Consider the following 21,826-nt stretch of genomic DNA (forward strand, 5'->3'; position numbering starts at 1 on the left):
TGTTAACAGGTGGGAAGCAAATTCAGAAGAACAGCTGATTCACTCGCTGTCTTTAGATCAGACTTCCCTGTAATTATAGTCCTTTGAACACTGCATTCATATCCTTACTGTCTGCAGAAGAACGAATCTATGAAAAAACAACTAAAACTTTCTCTAACATGTAAGAACCAGGTGATATAAGTACCTTGGGCATCACCAAAAAGAGGAATCCATTTGTGAAATCAAGGGTTCCCCCCACTCCCCACGAAAGTTTCAGTTTCTGTTACACAAACTAACGAAAAGACAGTGTTTAGCTATTTAAAGAGAGAACAGTTATGTTTGGAAGGAAACACACTGAATGATTAGGACATGTCACCAGCTTACCTTAAGAAAACACACACAGAACTTTTGTTATCCTCTGGAGTGTCTATTATATCAGGGACTGGACTCCCAAAAGCAAAAAAAAAAAAACACCACTGCCTATACATAAACTCTATGTCTGCTCTCAAAAATGGGACTTATCTAGCCAAAAATCTAGCCCTTGTGGTGCAAAGCTGCAGGAAGAGAGGCGCTTTCAAACCATGTAACCATCGGGACACCAGACCTAAGGCCAGGTGTCTAGGGGGCTGGCCCTGCTACTGTATCCTTGGTTTGGCACCATCGCAGTGGGTGGAGTCAGAACAATCTCCAATCCACAACTTGATGAGAGGGTTTTGCTCCATGCAGTTCCAGAGAAGGCTGCCAAGTCCTCCAGTTTAGCAGGCATCAAGCCAAGCAGCTTAGCTTGCGAATCAGGTTTGTGAGAGAGCACGCTTTGCAACCAAAATTGCATGAAGGATTATTTTGGTTCGAGGATGTCCTTAATTAGTCGAGTACTAACAGTAGTATGTAGGTTGCAAGATTTAAAATTTCCCATGATCTCCCACACCAATCAGGAGAAAACAGCTTTTTTGAAAAGCACATGTGAAAAATTAGGAGTGTCGATGTCTAAGAACATTTCTAACAATATCTGGGGCTGGCAATAATTCTTTCTATGGAAGGTTCCAAGCCATTTAACAAGCCTTTCTATCTGCATCCGCTTCACGAACTACAGAACCCGCTGATGTATCATTCAGACTCATAACCAGTCTCTGGGGTGGGGGGGGGATGCAAGGTGATGGTACCCCCATTTTACAGATAAGAAAACTAAAGCTCAGTGGTTTAAGGAAGAGATGCAGTTATAATCGTTCCCTATGTCAGACATGAACTTCTCCCTTCAATAAATGACAGAGAATTTCCAACCTGCAGTCCTGTGCAAGGTGGTAAATGAGTGAATCAACAAAAAGAAAACTAGGTAATTCCAGAAAAGACAATGACGAGGTTGACAGGTGGAGACAGCAGAGCATATAAAATGCAAAGACCAAGGTGCCAGCATTCTTTAGCAAAGAGTGTTTGTCTTTTTCTACTGAGTTTTACTATTTTAAAGTCATCTGAAAGCCAGTCACCTTTTAATGGGAGGCGTCTCTGTTCTCAAACACATGACACCGCACTGTTTCCTTACAGGGAGCTTATCCCAGGCACTCAGTTTCTCTAACCTCCACTCCCCTCTGGGGCTCACTGTCATCAATGAACTGCTTTGCTCCATGCCAAACTGAGAATAAGCAATGATACACAATCACCCAAAGTATCTCAACAATGAAGACCTGGTACCTGGAGGACATGGCCACCCCATACCCACTGTCAGGTCCTTTCTCCAGAAACAAAGGCAACCTGCCCACCAGCTTCCTCCTCCTCCGAAGGAGCTGGGCCTGCTTCAGTCACATATGACCCATTCAATACAACCCTACAGAGGCTGATGCTACAATTACACGGATGTCAGAGAGCTCAGGAGAGCCAAAATGGCCTGCTTCTCATTCTTGCTTGGAAACATTACAGAACTACTGATTTCAAAAAGATCGATTTTTGTGCTGGAGGGACTTGTAGAAAAGGATAAGAACTGAGTTTCTCGCGTGCTTATTTATTGTTGCTGCCAACAGAGCTGCTTTCTGGAAGTATTCTGGAAAATTCATAACGTCTAGGCCAATGTATTTATAGCAAATTAAAGCAATGCTTTATTATGATGATTATTTCCTTGGTTACAGTGTTGATGCTGAAAATTTAGGGAAAATAAAGCCCTTGTTATCATGCTTGTGAAAGATTTTAAGCTAACAAAAAGTTCAGTCTTGATTCCAGGGCAGTTAATTAAGGTTGACCAAGTCAGGCAGAAGTAAATTAACTCGGCTGATCAATTATTTATATGAAGCAGAATAAATGCCCTTAAAGAACTTGGTCTGTTCATGAAAGGATGTGTAAATTAAACTAAACATAGTTTTGTAAAATATATTTCTACTTCTACAGGGAGGAGAGAAGTTAATGGCAAAATCACTTTTAGGAAAATGATTAGTGTGGTTACACGGTCCCCCCACCCCCATCCCAGGCTAAAAGAAAAATCCTCTTTCTCACTCTTCATCCATGGGCAGGGAAAGAAAAGATAACAGAAGCTGTTGGGCGGGAGGGGGGGGGGGAAGGAAGGAGGAAAGGAAGGAAGAGAGGAAGGTGAGAAGAGAGGGAGGGAAACACTAAGAATGGGGTGACTATGTAAATCTCTATATTTTAGAAAGATTGAACATGTGGCTGTTACTTCATGATCAATTAAACTCCATGCAGAGTTGGTAAACTGGACAAGAACGAGGGGGGAATCTGGCAAGCTCTGATTCCAAAGGAGGTAGGTACTCTTTAAATTCCTTCTGCTGTATCCTGAAGATTCAAAATCCTGAACATTCGTGTTCATGCCATTCCAGGGAAGAAGAAAAACTTGTCCGTATTAGGCTATAAAACATGCATCTACTGCTGGGTCTCATCAGGTAAATGAACTGGTTCCCTTTAAATGTGAGAGAAGGTTTACTTAGTAACACAATACACACAGAGAGTTTTAAGGGGCAAGGTGTGGCTGAGCAGATTTTTCTCCCCTTGCTGGCAACAGCGGGGTGGCCTGGGACCCTGAACTATCTCCCTACTCTTGTGGGTGCTTTTCCCATTCAAGAGACAGCGACTCAAGAACAGGGAGCTCCCAGATGAGAAGCAGTCTCTCAGCAGAGTGCTGGCACAGTGGGGCCTCATATTTCCCAGCATGTGGCACGGACTCTGCAACTGTCTGCCCTTCACCTGACAACATGCAGTTGGAGCAGGTGGCAGTGAGGACATCACGGGCTGGTGGAGGGGTGAAATGTCGGGGTTAAGGAAGAGGATGAAGAAACGGCCTGACGGAGGTGCCCCAGCTAGCCCCAAGATGCTGGCTCTCTCTACAGAAAGGGGTTTCACAGCACAGTCTTACAAAACACAGGGTGGAGGAAGGAGCACAAGAGAAAGAACACCAGCTGATTAGCTCTCTATCTGAGGTCACGTCGACAATTGTGAATGAACCCTTCAGACACCACGGGCTGTCTAGCCACTGCCCCCATGGGCAGGGGTCCCATGTCCTGGAAAGACCATTCAAGAGCCAAGTTTAGGAAGAGAAGGGGGTCTGCTGACTCTGTTAGAAAGGCACCATCTCCAATACCAAATTTTCATAATTATAACAGAAAGGCGTAAATTTTCTAATGCATGGCAGTTCAAAAAGTAATCAAGGGAATGAGCCGGAGGGCTATTTTAATGTATGCAAAGCTAGTGACCCACAGCAAATGGGAGGTAAGCTACAATGAATGCAAAGTAATGCACACGTACTGAAGTCCTGGTCTGATGAGGGACGGCTAAAATTAACACCCAATTAATTTCCGAATTGACAAACAAATGAAACCCATAAATCTACTTTCTCATTAATTTTCTTGTGGTATAATTTAAAGCAGTAATATGAGGGCAAAAACTGAGCATTATCCATCATAAATATCAAAAAGATAGCACTGTAACACCATAAATTATGCATATTACCTGTTGTTAAAAATGATTTATGTATTATCAACTTTATCGTGCACTGTAGATGTCTAGATCTGTCTTTAAAAATCTGGAATTTCATTCAGTACTTAGGAGGGAAAAAATTCAAGAGCAATGACATTGTCAAAAGCATGTTCAAAAAAAGAATGTGGCCCTTTATGGAGTCATCTGGGAGATCGGGGAAAAACTGGAATCTTTCCAGATCTTAGGTTAATAGAGGTGGAGAATATCATGGAAGTGATAGGCTGGGCCTCCCAGGGAGGACAAAGAATTCAGCTCTAGCAGCACTTTCCTGGAAAACACCGGCTCGTGTGTCCAAACAGGAGCTGCTCATCTCTCCTTCCTTCAAGAATACAGGAGATGCAGGGCTTGGGACTGGCAAGAATGGGTACATGCAAGGATATGTCAGTTGCATCTCAGTCAGTGTGGGAGATCCTACAGCTCTATGCAGGTTCTGTGAAGCCAAGGAGCCTCAGATGGCAGGAAGTTCTGGGAGCAAATGATGTTCGTTGTTAATGATGTCACATTGTAGCTCAAGCTACGTATTTATATATCGAGCTTTATATTTATCAATTAAATAGAAGAAGAGGATTCAGAGTAAAATGATCTCCTTCCTCACCTCTCTACCTGCATTTCTTTAATTTGAATTAAAAAAACATTCCTTTAAACAAAACAGCAGCAGACTCACAGATTCCAAGAAGCTAGCGGTTACCAAAAGGGAGGGGGAGGGGAGAGCAGGTGGGGAGGGAGGGAGAGAGAAGGGGATTGAGGGCTATTATGATTGGCACACATGGGGTGGGGGTGGATCATGGGGAAGACAGTGTAGCACAGAGAAGGCAAATAGTGACTGTGGCATCTTACTACACTGATGGACAGTGACTGCAAAGGGGTATTGGGGGAGACTCAATGATATGGGTGAATGTAGTAACCACATTGTTTTTCAGGTGAAACCTTCATAAGAGTGTATATCAATAATACCTTAATTTAAAAAAACTTGCAAAAAAAATATATTCCTTTCACATGAACTTGACTTTTGGGCACACCTTGCATCTATAGTTTCCCCTTGATCGCAGGGAGCTACGTCCCAAGACCCCAGAGGATGCCTCAAACACAGAGAGTACTTTTTTTCTATACATACATACCTACCTACGATAGTTTAATTTATAAATCAGGCACAGAAAGAGATTAACAGTAACTAATAATAAAATAGAAAAATGGTAACAATATACTGACATCAAAGTTATGTGCATATTTTCTCTCTCCCTCTCAAAAACTTATTGCACTGCATTCTTCTTATTGGGATGATGTGAGAAGATAAAATGCCTACATGATGAGATGAAGTGAGATGAATGACACAGGCACTGGAACACAGCATGATTAAACGACAGAAAAATCCAAGCCCATCATCTGAATCAAATGAGATCAAGGGCCTGGGCTGGCTGCCACCTTGTATGCTCCTGCTTTTAAAATACTCTGATTCCTATACTTCTTTGGAATGACTAACCTTGTTGGGGTTCTGAAACTCAAGAAAATAACTTAAGCCATTAAATCATGTTAAGTCATAATAAAGGTAAGATTGGCCTGATTGTAGAAAACTTAAAGGAAATCAATCAATGAAAAATTCCCAAAAGCCAGAGTGAGTGAACACTTTCTATAAATAAGGACAGTTTAGTTAGGCTGAAACTCACTATAAATAAGGACAGTTTCAGATAGACTGAAAATGGTAGCCAATAGAAGGCGTAATTTTCCCTGTAATTCACGACACAGAATAGAGTTAGAGGCATAGAGTGTTAATAAAAGAACGTTCCTAACAAAAAGATGGTCTCCCTTCTCTACCAGGCCTTCAAATATGAATACAGAGACTTTATATTTCCAAGGAAAAGGGATTTCTGAATTCTAGCGCCAAGGCAGCAATGTTCCGAGAAGCTGTCGATGTTTCACTCTCACGACCTGCCTTAGTCAACCTTTCTTGGACTCACTGTTATCTTTACATGACACCAGGGAGCGCAGATAACAAGCACCCCGCCACCACAACTTAAAAGTTACAGAAGTCTAATGCCTATTTTTGCAATTTCAGCTACTGTTGGTCTTGCTTTGTGTCTCTCCCAGTAGAAAAGAATGCAAATGCTGGAATCGTAGCAACTGCGAGCAAGCTCTCGAAGTCAGAAAGAAGCTGCTCTAGGAAACAGAAGTACGAGGAAGAATGCATACCCACTCCCTGGCATATTACTCCGGACGAGCTCAAATAATCAAACATAGACCAAAAAGGAGCTTTGCCAATCCAGGGCTGGGCTGGGCTGGCTGTTTGCTTTGCCACAAGGAAGCCTCTGAAGCTCAGGGTATGGCGGGGCCAGGTGTTCTGGGATCTTAATTAAAATGCATTTTTACAGAACAAAATAGATTTTAAGTTGGAGAACTAACAAAGCCTGCTGAACTTTCATCAGCTGAATATGCAAACAGCTAAACTCTCGCCAACAGCCTGGTGGAATAAAGTGACCGACAGCCAGTTTAAAAAAATGTTTTTTTCCATCTCCACATTTAAAAAGTTTAATATACATGGGGCCAGGTCCCCAACATAAATTAATGAGTGGCATGTTCGATGACACACTTCACGTATCTCGCGCTTTGCTTCCAGCCCCTAACCGCTCTAGTGGCCAAAGAGAACAGTATTTTCTGAGCATCGTGGCAAATTAGTGAATGGCAGCCATCAGAAGTCGGCTGCTTGCATTTCTCCACTGTATGCAAGGGACAATTACTTAATTTTATCCTTCAAAAACTCCAATATGCATATATATATTTTCCCCACGAAAGTTGCTCTTTCAGATATATTAACAGGCTTTTTCTGATAGAAAAGACCACCTTTTGCTGAAGGTTATTACTTGCCCCCAGCCTCCACCCGCAGCCCAGTCTGTGTTGTGTCCTTGTCATTTCCAGCAAATGCTAGCTGGCCCTGCCTAGTAATGAACACAACAGGAATTCAAAAACAACAAACAACCATTAAAAAAAAAAACAAAGATGATGTGAGCTGAGTTTTCTCTGCTGTTTGCAAAACAGAGACTAAGGACAGGCTGATGTCCCTTCTTATCTTATGTGGCTCCCAGTGACCCAGGGACAAAAGTCACACACACCAAGCCACAGCGTCTACTCCACTTAACTAGAAATGAAAACATGCATAAACTCATTTTAAAACGAGACAGGTAGGGTAACAGGTAAGCATTAAAACACTAGCTCTTTAAAAGTATCATATACATTAGTGCCCAGTTAGGATGGCTCTGTTCATATCACAGAGGATTTCTTCACAACTCCCATTAGACTGAAAGTTGACCTCCCCTTTGCAAACTTAACAAAGTACATGCATCCCGCAGGATCACACAACACATGATGCACACACAGCAACATGAAACCCAAGGACTGTACCTTTCCAAGGTGACTGGCTTGTTCATAGCACTAGACTTTTCTCCTAGACCTTCCAAGTCCTTGTCCCACAAGAGTTTTCTAGCCATCTGATGTTCTATTCCTGAGCTAGCAGCCTTTCAGGAGAGCTCTCTCCCTTCTGAAAAAAGCAAACAACTGCATAGATATCATTACACTAAGGAAATCTCTTAGAAAAACCAAACAACTTGCTAATCTCTCCAGCCCCTTCATCCAAGCAAAAGATAAGAAAAGCAAACCTAAGTCTGTTTCAACCACATTCCAGGGACAAGTTCCCCTTTTTCTTTCTTTATCAAAATTCTAGCATTTAAAGGTTTTTTTTTTAATGTGTGTGTTTTTTTCTTTCAAACAGACCTTGCAGAACATACTGCTGCTCACGCCCGCAAACAAAGCAATATTTATTTAATAACGATTGCTGCCATGGGTACAGTAAACAAGGGGCCCAGCATTTGTGTTTATGAACAAACACATCATCTTACAAGAGCAATTTAACATTAACCAGGTGGAATAATCAACAGATTTCATAGGTGACACCAGGGGCAGGACTAATGTAAACAGAACCAGGGAAGAGAAAGGGGCCACTCTTTGGGAATCAAGGTCGAGGTAAATGCATTACAGAGTAAACAGCTGCAAAGAAGGCAAGATAAACAAACAGTCATTCTTCTGACATTTAGAGAGGCAGAAAGGTTGTATGTTACATAGATCAGCTGCTGACCACCATGAAATCAAACCAGTTGGAGACCAGGCCTGCCTGTTTGCACAATGCCATGTTTGCTTATAAACAACAATTTGCTGTTACCAACCTCGCATTAGTCATCAGAGCCAATCAAGTGAAATCCGGTTAACTCTTTACTTGGTGACATTACTTAGAATTTTTTTAATTACTTAGAATTTTTTTAAGCCCCTTTTAAGAGAAAGAGGTCACCCCCAAATGAGGCAAACAGAGCTCAAGTCGACACCCTCTTATTTCCTGGCTTGTAGATAAAAATAAAGCATCCACAGGGTTTAAGCTACTAAAGGTTGGATTTGGTAACAGCTTTAAAAAGACTGTAATGTTTTCATGCTTGAGTAACTATGCATTCATTTCCTGGGCTCATCTTCTTTTATCAATGGAATATATGGGTCAGACACCAATTTGGATCTTGGAACGTTTTATCTAGAAAGAAAACCCTAGTATTCCTTGCTCCCAGAATTTTCTTGTTCCAAGATACCTTTGAGCACACTAGGTTCACAAATAGATTTGAGCATCCTCAAAAATGCTCTGTAAAAATCAAACTACATCAGGTTATGATCTTGCCCTTAACAAGAAGATACAAATAAATCAACCAATGGCTATTACACAGAGCCACTCAGGAGTTCGTTCTGTCAGCCTATCAAAGAAATCTCAGGCCATCAAAGTCAAGAGTAATAAGTAAGTTCACTGTGTCCACTGACAAAAGCGTTAATGACAAAATGTGCTTCATGTATTCTAACAGGTGAAACAGCTTACTGTACCAGAAAGTTCTCATGCTTTATTGCATATACTCTATTTAGAATATTTTACTTGAACTTGCAATTAAAGCATTAGTCTGAACCTCCTTTACAGATACGTTAACATTATTGAACTACTTAATTTTGATACGTGTGGATCACATCTCTGTATTACTTAAAATTTAATAAGCAAAACATACTGAAAAACAGTTTGGTAATTTATCTAACATCTTGTGCTTAAAATTAGTTAATTAATTTTAAAACTGTCTGCAGGACATCCAAAGCACAGTCCAAAAATGAGAAAATGAAATTAAAAACACTAAAGATACACCTCAGACGATTCTGGCAAATTACATGAGTAACAATCAGATTACTAGAATGCCCATCTCTGCCTAAAAAAAAGGTAACTCAAATTGAGAGGTCCCCTTGCCCACTCCTGATCCCCACCCCTGGTTCTACTATAAGCTTCTCAACCTTCCCCAGCTGTCCTTCCCACCTCCGCCTTCAATTATCTAATCTTTGTTCAGCAACCCTAGAGTCATAAAGCAATAAGGAGATTATTTTCCTCTGGGCTTTTGTTTTGTTGTGCTGTGGTTTCTGTCCTAAGTCCCTTTCAACTGAAGGCCTTCCTTCCCCAAACCAACACAACCCTGAAGCCTCAACAATGTTGGGAGAAGAAATTTCCACTGAGGGCTCAGGGCCCTAGTAGGAGGGCATTTCTCTGCCTTGTGGACCTGTGGCCCTCCTAGGGACACAGGGAAGGGATGCTGAGAATCCTCCCTAGAAAGGCGGATTTCGGCCCTAGAAAGCCCTGCCGGGTCTGGGCTGTTCCACTGCCCCAGAGAGGGAAACCCAGCCTTGCTCAACTCCACCAGATGATGCAAGTGTGGCTATTCAAACAACTAACATAGCAACTCTGCCTCAAACGCTCTGGGAACAGAACAGAACCGAATGTTGCCACATCCCCTGCACGCAGAGGAGGGGACTGGGAGACAGTGGGGTGAAGTGGCCCATCTGACATCCCAGGGCAACTCAACAGAGAGCAACGTGAGGAAGGAAAAGCAGAACTCTGCACCCTGCCATCCTCATCCCCCCATGTCACTGGAAAATGCTGACGGCCATTATCCTCATGTCCAATCGGAAAGGCATTCTCCTCACCTTCATTTCTTATTTTCTCTTCCTAAAGCCTGGCTGAACTAGACTACCGGTTAAGAATTACAAACCGAGTTTACAATTCTAAACGTTAATCCAAAGAGCTCTATAGGCATTTCCCTTGATAAAGGCCAGTCATTGAGCTGTGCGGTTTTTAAAGCCAAGCTAAAGGTAGGTATATAATCATTACCCAAACTGGGACTCCTTTGTATTCCAAGACGATTCTATGGATTTCTTACCAAGAGTAGGATAAATACCACACCTTTTCCCTTGATTTCAGTTGTGGCAGTAAGCTTATCCCAATCTACCTTTAGTTTTAGCAGCATGTTTACATACTTGGCTTACCTATTTTGTTCCCCACAGACCCCAAATTTGAAAAGCTTTATTTACTGAATAAAGTAAAATAAAGAGAATCCATCTCCCAAGGAGTCTTGTTATAAAACCTGTTTGATTAACTGGTTTAAAAACTGAAAAACAGTCTCAAGGGAGCTCTGGGGAGACCCCAGATGGTTGGAAAGGACTGATTTATTCTTTCCACTCCTCTTCTCTGGGATGAAAATTCCACAAATTCTGAGATTCTTAGTGGTCGTGTCATCTAAGTGGACACCTGAGCCAGGTTTCAAGCCTCAAGCGTTCCCTTCTTCCTTGAGCTTCCTTATTCTCGCCAACTCTGTCTACATTTGTGATGCTATTTTAAACATTTATTCACTTTTGGCAAACACAGAAATCTATTTCAGAGGAAACTTCCTATCACTTTGTCAAATGGAAAACCATTTTGTACCCCTCCATAGAAGAGAAAGACTTTATAATACAGGTAATACAACCCAACCCAGCTTATTAAATTCCAGCTAGATCTGCAGTCCACAAAGGCTCAGAGTGGGAGCCATGTTCCTTCCTTGTCGATCACGAGCTTACAACTGGCAGTGAGAGATTAAAGACACCCTGGTACTAAATGGAGACTTTCTCCTTGACTTTACCGGAAGGTTTAAGACAGACTGGAAATGGAATTGCTTCAACATCAGATCACAATAATGAGAATGGGTGAATGATTTATGAAGCACCTAAAAATCCTCTTCCAATACACCAGCGAGTGGGACAAGCTCAGGGAGTTGAACTAGAGGAGACAAAAGAGGCCCACGTGAGCAGCCGGCTATATGCGACTCCTAACCATGGTATCCTCACAATGCAATTCACAGAGCACTTATGGGGAGCCTACTGTGTACACTTGAGCTGCTAGACAATCATCAACCGACAGGACTCTCTCCTCTCATGCTCCTGGGCCATGGGTATTTACGCTTTTAGAAGACAATGTGAAAATCAAGCTGACAGCTCTAACATAAGCCTCCCATCCAGGCCTGCCTTTTCTCATACCATCAAAGAGCAGTTCGTCAGCCACTTAAGTCTAGCTGCCTTTCTATAATGCAGAGTTCAGAGTTTATTCAGTACCAAGTAACTACTGTATGATAAAAACTATAAGCATATCATTTGAATGCTTTATTGGTCAAAAAGATGGATGCTTTTATTAGTCCAACCTTTCTTTGTAATGGAGTGCCACTGATGACCCAGTGTTAGCCTCATTCCCTGCTATTAATCACACTTCTAAGAGCTCATTTTGCCTTAAAATCTTAAGAAATTGCTATAATTTAAAGACATGGTGTCTACATAATGGGAAATGCCTCATAATTGTATCATTTCACAAAATACAGTATTTTTTTTTATGAGAACACTGACCATGATCTTAAGGTATTACAAAATGGGAATAATTTAACACATACACACACATACACACATAATCTATTTCATAATAATGGATTATATATATATATATAAAAGAAAAGTGAGACAGAACTGTCTCTTGTATTTGTGGCTTCCCAGAATTGTAGACTTTGATCACTACCTTTGGGAGGTTGATTATCCAAAGGCACAGGCATACATTTCACAGAGTTAAAATCAAGTAATACTCCCAAACAAATGAAAAATACAAATGAAAGGGAGAAGAGCGACTGTAAGATGATAGAAGAGATGGGAAAATGCACCATGTGCTTCACAGTCCACAAAGGCTCCATGAGGGCTCTGCCGCTCATTCATCATCTCTAATCCCTGTGCCTTCTCTGTCCGCGTGAGGAGCGCTCAACCAAGTGCTTCCACAAGTGAGTCGAGGACACACTGCGGGTATCTGCCACCTCACTTTCAGTGGGATTCTGATAATAGAACGATGCCCTTAACTGGTAAGCCCGCATCTCCTTAGACCACCCTTCATGACCTTTTAGCACAGTTGAATACTGTAAAGGAAGGCAGGAGCACTTGAAAGAGTTTTTCAAAATAGAGCTAAAACACATCTTTTTAAAAGTGCCCCTTCAATTTTCACTACGACACAGCTGGAACACAACATATACAAATCTTCAAATTTTGCAAGCGCACAAAAACGGTTACACTGTATTACAGGATGGATGAAGGGTAGGTTGCGATTGGGTACAAAGATTATGAATATCTCTGGTGTGTTCACACCAGGACTAGGAAGAACAGAGAATCAATCAGCCTTAAGTCAAGAGTGCAGGTATCATCCAACAATTAGCAAGAGGTGAACTCAGAAATTGTGAAACAGCCTGAGGCTGGTGACCAAGTATAGGAAGGGCTGGACAAGGGACTGCTTGGCCATAGTAATCACGGCTCTGATTGAGGGACCCCATGTTACAGACATATGCTCCCCGATGTGGTATCAAATGGTCAAGATTTGCACCTACACCTTGGACGCCCCCCTGACACCGAGTAAAAAGGCCAACTTCTATACCGTTTTCAAGAGTGAGGAGGAAGTACTGAACCAGGGAGGATATTTAGGAAGAAACGTGACACAGACATGTTAACAAGAGTAGAGCAGGGGGGTACCCAGCCTAGGTAAAGTGGGCCCCAACAGCAGAGTCCTGATGGCTGCCTCCCTTCACACCCTGGGTGCTGGAGTGGCTACCAAGTTGATGGTGGGACCATTTGATATCTGGTGACTCCAGACACTCAACAGACCACAGCCATCAACTAAACACCGAAAAACTTTTGAAAGGTTTCCATCTCTCGGCATATCCATGGTAAATGTGAGGGGTGCCCAACTGATGGAAGAGGCCAGGGTATTTGTCCAAGAGCAGATCCCTGTGGCACTTCCCTTAGGAGATCATGCCAGGTGGCAGAGTTCTGAATCACGACAAGGCTTTCCAGACAGAACCACACATGCCTCCAACAGATAAGGCAGTCATTGCTTTGTACATGACAACTGTGGGACAGACCTGGGCCGCACATGGCATGGTTCTACAGAGAACAGTGTGGGTCTCACCCGGGAGCTTGTCAGAGATGCAAATTCTCAACCCCATCTCAGATCCACTGAATGAGAATCTGCATTTTAGTAAGATCCCCAAGAGTATGTTCATAGGCACATTAAAGTCTGAGAAGGCAGGTGTGCTGGATAAGGGACCAGCCGCTGGACCAGACTTATTTGAATTGGATTCCCCAACTCAGCCAATTTCAAGTTCTCAACAAGCCACCAAACCACTCTATCTTTCCATTTCCTCATCTCTAAGATCACACCACTCTGCATCTGGGTTCACTCATCCTTCTAAGCAACGTTTATTTTGTGCCCAATACATGCCAGGCCCTGTACTAAGTGAGGGGGCAACAATGGGGAACAAAATCCGATACAGACCCATCGACATGGCAATGACCATCTAATGGGGGAGCCAGACATTAATCAATTAGTCACGTAAATAAGTGGGGATCAGACAGGTGGTAAGTGCTTCTATGAAAAATGCACAATGCTCCAAAAGCACACGAAGCTAATATATGTAAAGTGTCTTGTGTGTAGTAGGTGCTCAATAAATCACAGTGGTTATTAGTAGCCCATAAAACCTAGACCTTTGGGAAGCCACTAAAAAATTCCCAAGTGCAGAGAACACTCTTCTTCCCATCATAAAATGAGCCTGAAGTAGGACTGTGGTTTCAGTTCAATCATTTTTTTTTTTAAATAAAGTCAACATTTCTTTTAATGACAGCTTAGAGAACAACATTAACTTTCCGGGTTATTTTAAGAATTAGGTCATGTTTATCAAGTTGTAGTTAAAAGGAAAAATGCAGAGCAGAGCAGAGAGTAATATGGCGAATCAGCTTTGTTGTGAGCAGGTTTTTGATTATCATTTTAAAGCCTCCATACCTACAGGAAAGTCTCTAATTGGCTTTTCAGCGGCATCCCTCCTTTGTATCTGCAGTTCATCCAACTTGAGCAAGTACATGCTAATAATTGTAGACAGAATGAGCAACCTGCACCTTATGTTGTGGACACAAGCAGTTAATTATTAGCACACATAGCACATGTCTATACAGTGGCAAACCTGGACTGAAAGGGAGTCAAAAACAAATCCCCATGGGAGGACACCCCACGCAAGGAGCAGGGTGACTTGACTCGACTACAATAAACGAGCAGCTTTCATAACATTTCAAGTGGGTGTGTTTAAGGGTTCCTTAAGACAGTCCTCCTAAGTCTACCAGGTCTTCTCTTGTTGGCTCATTTCCCACAAATTCAAGAACTTTAAATAAAAATCTGAAATATGATGTAACAGCTCCCCACGTTTGTACAAGTTTTGGGTTCTTTTTCATAAAAGGTGGCTTCCTTCCAACAGGTGGGTATTTGTGATGGCAGAATTCTGACCTCACTTTTATGAGAATGCCCCTGATGGAAGAATAGAAAACAATAGTTGACTTGGAAGAGGTAGAGGAGTTGGGACAGTTACGTCATGTCAATATCTTAATACACAGTAGCTGCGTGACCCAACCATCAACTCACACACTGGAGCATGTATTTTGACTTTTGTAAGTTGATGCATTATTAGAAGAAATAAAATAGTGCCATCGGCAGGTTGGCGGTCCAAAAATTGTGGTTCCCATTTATTACTGCCTGGAATAAGATGTATCTTTTGGATAACTTCCCTAGGATCCAACTATTAAAAATGCACAGTATGAAGGAAAAGGCTAGCCCTCTAGGGATATATGGCAGTGTCTGGAGACATTTTTGGTTGTCACATCTCAGGGGAAGAGGTGGCCCGGGGAGGCCATGGATGTGCCAGACATGTTGCCATGCACAGATCAGCCTGCACAACAAAAAAATGATCCAGTTCCCCTTGTCAATGGCATCATGGCTGAGAAGACTGTTCTATGGAAATCTGTACTGTTTTTATTATGAGATCAAAGTCATGAATCCTATTTCTTCTTCAACAATAAATGTATAGCGTGCCTTAAAATTTTAACGACTTGTGATTTTTGCTTGCATTTCTACTTCATAAATACTACTGAACTGGGTACCTTTTAGGGGTCAGATGATGCATGACTTAGGTGATGCCCTGCCATTTGAGTGGAGAACTGCATTTCAAGAGGCCAGGCATGACCATGGACAGCTGACATGCGCTGCCGGAGGGTGTGCTTAAAAGCAAAGAGGAGGAGAGGCTTGTGGAAACAAGCGGAAGTGGCTGAGCCTGAAAGGGCAGGCTGGAGGCTGAGCCCTAACTGAGCAGGGAGAAGGGACAGGCTGCGATAAGACAAACCTTTTAGGATACTGATAGCCTTAACCAGGATAATACGGCTCTAGCAAGGAGACTGGGGAACAAAGGAGGAAATTTTAACCCAGAATTGACAGAGGGGGTATAGGTGGGAATGAAGAGAGGCCAGACCTCCCTCCTCTTCCGCCTACCTTGTGGGGACCTGTCCCCTCCATGCCTCTCTCTAACCTCAGTCAAGTAGGCAAGTCAACCTTAAAAATTATCTTCCTGGAGCTCAGGCGCCTCCTTTGGTCCCCTCCAGGAGCTCTCTTCCTCCTTGCACTGCCCCCTGACGGAAAGCATCTTGCATCACGGCAGCCACTGCCCCCACTTCCTCCCGCCCACTGGCTCCTCAGCCCCCAGGGAGCTGGCTCCTGCCCCACCTCTCTGCTGAAAATACTCCCACCGCAGTTGCTAATGAGCTGGGAGTTGCTAAATTCAATTGACACTTCTCAATCCTTACCTTACTTGACCTCTCGGCAACACATAACCCTGTCTTTCGTATTGTCTCCCAGAGAGAAAAAAAAAAGTGCTCTTTTCTTTGCCTCTAGGTTTTCCTGCACATCCTGCTTCTCTGCCCACACATCTGGTGGCGCCTCTCACTCTTTAATGAGCTTCATTTCCTCTGCTCATTCTTAAACGTTTCGTCTTGCCTAGTTCCATCCTTAGCACTCCCCAACTCAAAGCAGAGAATGGCAAACTTTTTCTGGTGAAGGACCGGATAGTAAATATGTTCGACTTTGTAGGCCACAAGGTCTCTGTCCCAACTACTGAGAGCAGTAGCTCTGTGGAAGCATAAATGAGCTAGAAACAATACCTGAAAAATGGGCATGGCCCCAGTACAGTTTTATTTACCAAACAGGTGGCAGCTGGATCTGGCCCGCAGGGCTGCAGTTTGCTGACCCCCGCTCTAGAAAGCCCCATCTCCTAAAGACCTCATGCTTCCCAGGCCCTCACCTTGTGCCTGCCTACATCCTGTCACACCTGAATCATTTTCTCCCACCAAAATATTTTTCTTTCCAGAGCTTCAGATCCCTACTCCTACAACCTATGGACATCTCCACTTTGTCTCACAGAGATCATCTACTCCTCCCTCCATCCAAACCCCAGGCCGGGAGTGTCAGGGAAGGGGTCACACTGCAAATCAGGAATTATCTAAGTTTTCCTTCTCTCTGATTTCCCACATGACCAGTTCCCATCCACTCGGCCTCCTATTTAGATATCTGCTTCTCCATACCCTGGCCTGGGACATGCCTCTAACACTTTACAGCTCCAAATGTGAGTTAACGCCCCTCCTAGTTCGGCCACACCATGGTACGTCTGACCATGTCATGTCCCTTGCTTGGAAGGCTCTTCCACAGTCAATGGCTCCCTATGGCCTCAAATATTAGGTCCCCAACTCCTAGGCCTGCTCCATCCAATACAAAAGCCACTGGCCACATGAAGAGACTGAGCACTTAAAACATGGCTCAGTGTGACTGCAGAACTGAATTTTTTAATGTATGTGCAATTTTCACACAAATTAGCTTAAATTTTAATTTTAAAACCGATGCTTGGTTCAGTTACTAGAAAACTTTTAAGTATGTGTTAAACAAACTGGACGTGAATCTACTCACCTGCTTTTCAACTGTAGTTTTTATGAAATTTCAAAACAGATCAAGCATTACTGTTAAAATATTAACATCAAAGTTGAGATGACTTTTCAGAGTTGATATGAAAGAAAGGAAGGTAAAACGTGTCTTTCAGAAAATTTCTAGACTGATTACACATTGAAATGATGATTTCTGGATAAATTGGCTTAAATAATATAATTTACACCAGATTCTTTTCACTTTTTCTAATGAAACTAATAGAAAATTTTCAATTCCCTACATGGCTCTCATTTTATCTCTGTTGCACAGTGCTGGGCTAGGTACACAGCCCTGTATGATCTGGCTCTCCGAGTGCCCTCTCTCCCTCTCCTCTCCCTGCCCTCCCACTCTACACTGTAGTCACACTGATCAACTGACTCTAATGTCTCTGTACCTCCACTTACACATCCCCTTTACCTCTGTGCCCCTGGATGAACCTTTCCAAGGAGCTAATGCCTATGGGACCTCAAAACTCAACTCCAATTAAGAAGCTTTTACAGACCACCCCCACCACCAGGTCTGGGACAAGCATCCTCCCACAGGGTCTCATAAAGTTTTATACTAATCTCTTATAGATCAATCATGACACTGTACTAATTTTCTGAATGCTTAACTCTTAGCCAGAATGTCCTATCCTCACAGGGTGCCGGGCAGTTTAATAAATAATTCAGTGTCCGATGACTGAATGAATGAATGAGAACCAATGACCTGGGAACTGATTAAAAGCCTACATGGCATCAATGACGTTTCTCAGATCTCTAGCCCAGCTGATGGGGAGAGTAAGAATGCTTTTGTGAGATCAGTCAAGTGAGGGGAAGAGGTTCTCAGGAGAGAAGCAGAAGTGAGAGAGCTAGTGAGGAGTCATCAGCACAGAGTCGACAGTTCAAAGGGAGTGGTTACAACTGAGAGAGGTGAGGAAGGGACCCTGGAACAAACCACAGTCAATTCCTGTATTCAAGAAACAAAACGAGTGACATTTACTGATTACTATGCTCTAGTGCTCACAACTACCCTACAGGGTATATATATATTAACCTGCATTTTTTATAAGGAGAAATCCCTGAAGGTAGGGAGAATTGATACACATATACGCACCCATGTATAAAGCCAGTGGACAAACATTTGAACATCAAACTCATCCAGTCTTTGTCCACTACACTGTAACAGTGCAATCAGGTATTGAGCTTTAGAGATTGACATAGAAGAGTTTCAAGAAGGAAGGGGTGGTTGGTGGTTTCAAGGGGTTTAGACAAGTTTAGTATAAAATGATGAAGAAGGCAAAAGGGAATTCCCCCACCCAAATCAGCTACCTTTATCCTTCTGACCTTCCCTCCTTTCCTTCTGAAAGTAAGAGGCTGTTCACCTTCTACCTTCACACTCAAACTCATGTGCTGCATCAAGTTTCACCAATGCCTTCTCTCTATTTGCTCCCCCATTTTAGCCTACACATACATCTAAGGTACTGTGACCCTACACAGTCGTTTCTGGTTTACTCCTCTGCTCCTTCAGTGCCCACCCTTCCACCTCTTCCCCATATTCAGTTAGAGTTAAGTCACTTAAAGGGATGCTTTCTCTGTTTCTATCTCCTACCTCCAACTCTGCCCTGTGGATTCTCAATTCTTCAGACTGGGATAGTAGTGCCTAAACTCTGAAGCCAAATAGAATCATGTGCCCCACCAGATCTGGAGCAGGAAGGCTTGGGGAGAACCCTGGAGTCAGCAGTGACAACAGTCAGGCCAGGGGGGGTGGGTGCAGGTGGTGCCAGGCAACACCGAGAGACACTGAGACCCGACAGGCCGGAAGTTCTCCCACATCTGACAGTGAGGGCCGTTCGGTGAAACTTCTCCCACAGCTTCCCTGAGACCCTGTCCCCCGGCTCACCTCTAACTCTGTAACCCTTTACACCTCTTTGGTCATTTATAGAAGAATTCACTCTCTCTACTCACCCAGTCCATGTTGGTCTTCCTTTCGAGTCCCCTGTGCCCTCTATATAGGCTTGACCCCCTGAGCTATTCTGTGATGACTCCAGATGGGATCCACAGAAACCATTTCTCTTAGTTAATCCCACTGCTCAAAGTCCATTAGATTCCCTAAAACTCAATATGCCCAGAACTGAACACTCTTTCCTCAAACCTGCTACTTTCCCCGACCAGGAAAAAGCCACTGTCATCTCCTTTCACACTCAGTTGATCACCAAGATCAGGTAAGTCTTGGTTTTCCGTATCTTGTCAAATGTATCCCCGTTCTTTTCATCATCCTGGAGGTGGTCCAGTCCTCATCACCTCTCCTGCTATACTCAAGGGACCTTCTGCTATGACAATAAACATCATTCAAAACAAAAGGCAATCTGATCAAGTCACTCCTTTGTTTACAAACCTCCAAAGCTCCTCTGTTTTCAAACAACAATCTTAACTCCTTTGCTTGGAAAAACCAGCCCCTTGCGTAACTTCCCAGACTTCTTGTCCACTAACCCAGCACTACTCCTGGTTACCTGCTGTTTTCCAAACATACTTTGTTCTTTCATATTTCTACATACACTATTCTCTTTCTCAGATGCCCCTTCTCAACTGCTTTGATCAATAAACTCCTGCAAATGCTTTGAAACCCACTTAAATGTTACCTTTATGGAGGAGATATTTCATCCTGGGTACTCCACATGTACTTTATTTTTGTGTTGGCCAAATGTCAGGCGCATTTCAATATGATGACTAAACGTCTCTTCCCACTAAGTCAAGAGTATCCTATCTTTGCTTCATTAAAGCTTAATAGCATTTCAGGATAATTAGCAGTCACTCGGCAAAAGTGTGCTAAATGAATGCATGAATCAATGACTGGGGTTATGAATGAAGGAAGGATGTAGAGTCTAGGCATGGGCAATCAATCACATGGCCTGGAATGCAGCAGGTGCTCAATAAAGAGAGTTCCTTCTCTCTTGCAGACCAAGGATGTGATCAAAGAGAAAGAAATGCTGAAAATTCTAAGTTTAGAGAAGGGAAGTATAGCAAGTTACATGACCTCCATCTTTATAGTAAAAGAGCAATGAAATCATCTGCTGAGATGAAATGAACATACAGCAGAGGCTCAAGTGTACTTAAATTCGATCCTACCAGCTCTAACGGACAAGTTCTAGGACAGTCAGTGTCGTGAAGGACAGGAATCTAACACCAAACACCCAGGGCTTGATGAGCCCAGGAACATCTGCTGACTCCAGCACGCAGAGCTGTACTCAACACGGTTTTGAGAATACCATCAGTGATGCTCATTAGCTCAGGAAAACCAATGAAAGGTGGAGTGAGAAGGAGTCAAGGCCAAAGGAGTGCAGGAAGAGAGATGACACAGAGTGTACTGCTGAGATGCCCAGCTACGAATTCTACGCTGGGTTGGGAGGGAAGCAGACACAGGATGGAGACGATACAAGTGCAATCAATACAAGTGATGGAAAGGTGTGATCCAACTGAGGATTTGAAGTGTCTGGGTAGAACATACATCACAAAAAACTGAGGCATAGGCAACCTTCTAGTATCATACAGCAAGTCAAAGGGAAAGAGGATCCAGCACTTTATACAGTGACACACAGTAGGTGTTCAGTAGGCATTTTCTGAGTAAATGGGTCAATGACTATATGGGACAGAAGCCTCACCTCACCCAGTGGCCCAATGGGAGTTGCCAGCACCTAATTTATCATCAAGCTCATTAGAAAACAATCACGTATTAACAGTGTATGCCAAGGACACCCCACAGACTGGTTGTTTTGACAAGGTTGGATTTGACATTATTCTAACACGATAATGTAAGCAGGATGTTTAAGAGAGAGAAATATTCAGCTACAAGGCTGCCCGAACCTGCCAGGACCTAGCACATTATAAATAGTCAGTAAACATCTCTTGAATGAATGAATTGATATATGTAAGTGGATGAATGAATGATAGAATACACAGTGCTTATAGTACCTATAATAAACACCAGATACCTTTCAAAATCACCACTCAAGGAACAATATTCACCAATGTCTGACAGAGCAACATGCAACGAAGACTTAAGGCATCTTGTGCCTCTAACAGTTTAGATGTTACAAAGGCATGAGTAGGGAGGTGGCAGTGTGTGGAGGTGTCTGATTCTGCGGCTTGCCATGTTATTCTGATACATTTGCAGCATAAATGCTAAGCCGTCAATCCCCTTTGCCTGGGTAGCTGCAGTTCAGAAGTGGCTCAATCTGATCAGCGATGAGCTCTCTATTTAATGCCTCTTACTGCATAAACTACGAGCCTAGCTCAATTCTCTAAGCAACTGGGAAGGAAACAGAGCTGATAAGAGAATTAATGCTTTCTTCCCAAATCACATCATCTAGGATAATAAAAGCATGTTAAACAAATAATTCTTGAAAGATATAGAAGGAAAAAACATTTTAACATAAAGCTCTAAGCTATACTGATGTTTCTAAGTATTGTGGGTTGGGGGAGAAACTTCCGAGCTAAGTCATAATTGCTAATGCTATGGATCTGTTTCCTGCAGAATTCTCGGAGAAAAACAGATTTGCAAATTTTCAAGGTATTTTGTCTGTCTGTTAAACATTCCTGTTGCTCGAGAGAAGTTTTCTTTACCAGGAATAGCTATTTTTCACTACTCATTTCCAATCCTCTGCCC

The 21,826-nt window shown here is 42.8% G+C and overlaps 1 protein-coding gene across 10 annotated transcripts in view; it reads right to left on the reverse strand.

The window, feature by feature from the left end:
- FOXP1 (forkhead box P1) overlaps nucleotides 1-21,826 on the reverse strand; it is a 624,795-nt gene that overhangs the window by 220,952 nt on the left and 382,017 nt on the right. The window contains exon 1 of one of the 10 annotated variants that reach the window (XM_037019203.2): nucleotides 7,345-7,476. The exons of the other annotated variants lie outside the window; for them this stretch is intronic. The gene's annotated coding sequence lies outside the window, so the exon portion shown is untranslated. Of the gene's footprint in view, nucleotides 1-7,344; nucleotides 7,477-21,826 lie in introns of those variants that run through there. 10 annotated transcript variants of the gene reach the window in all.

This window comes from Manis javanica, chromosome 3 (assembly GCF_040802235.1).
Source record: "Manis javanica isolate MJ-LG chromosome 3, MJ_LKY, whole genome shotgun sequence".
In the NCBI taxonomy this organism is placed as follows: domain Eukaryota; kingdom Metazoa; phylum Chordata; class Mammalia; order Pholidota; family Manidae; genus Manis; species Manis javanica.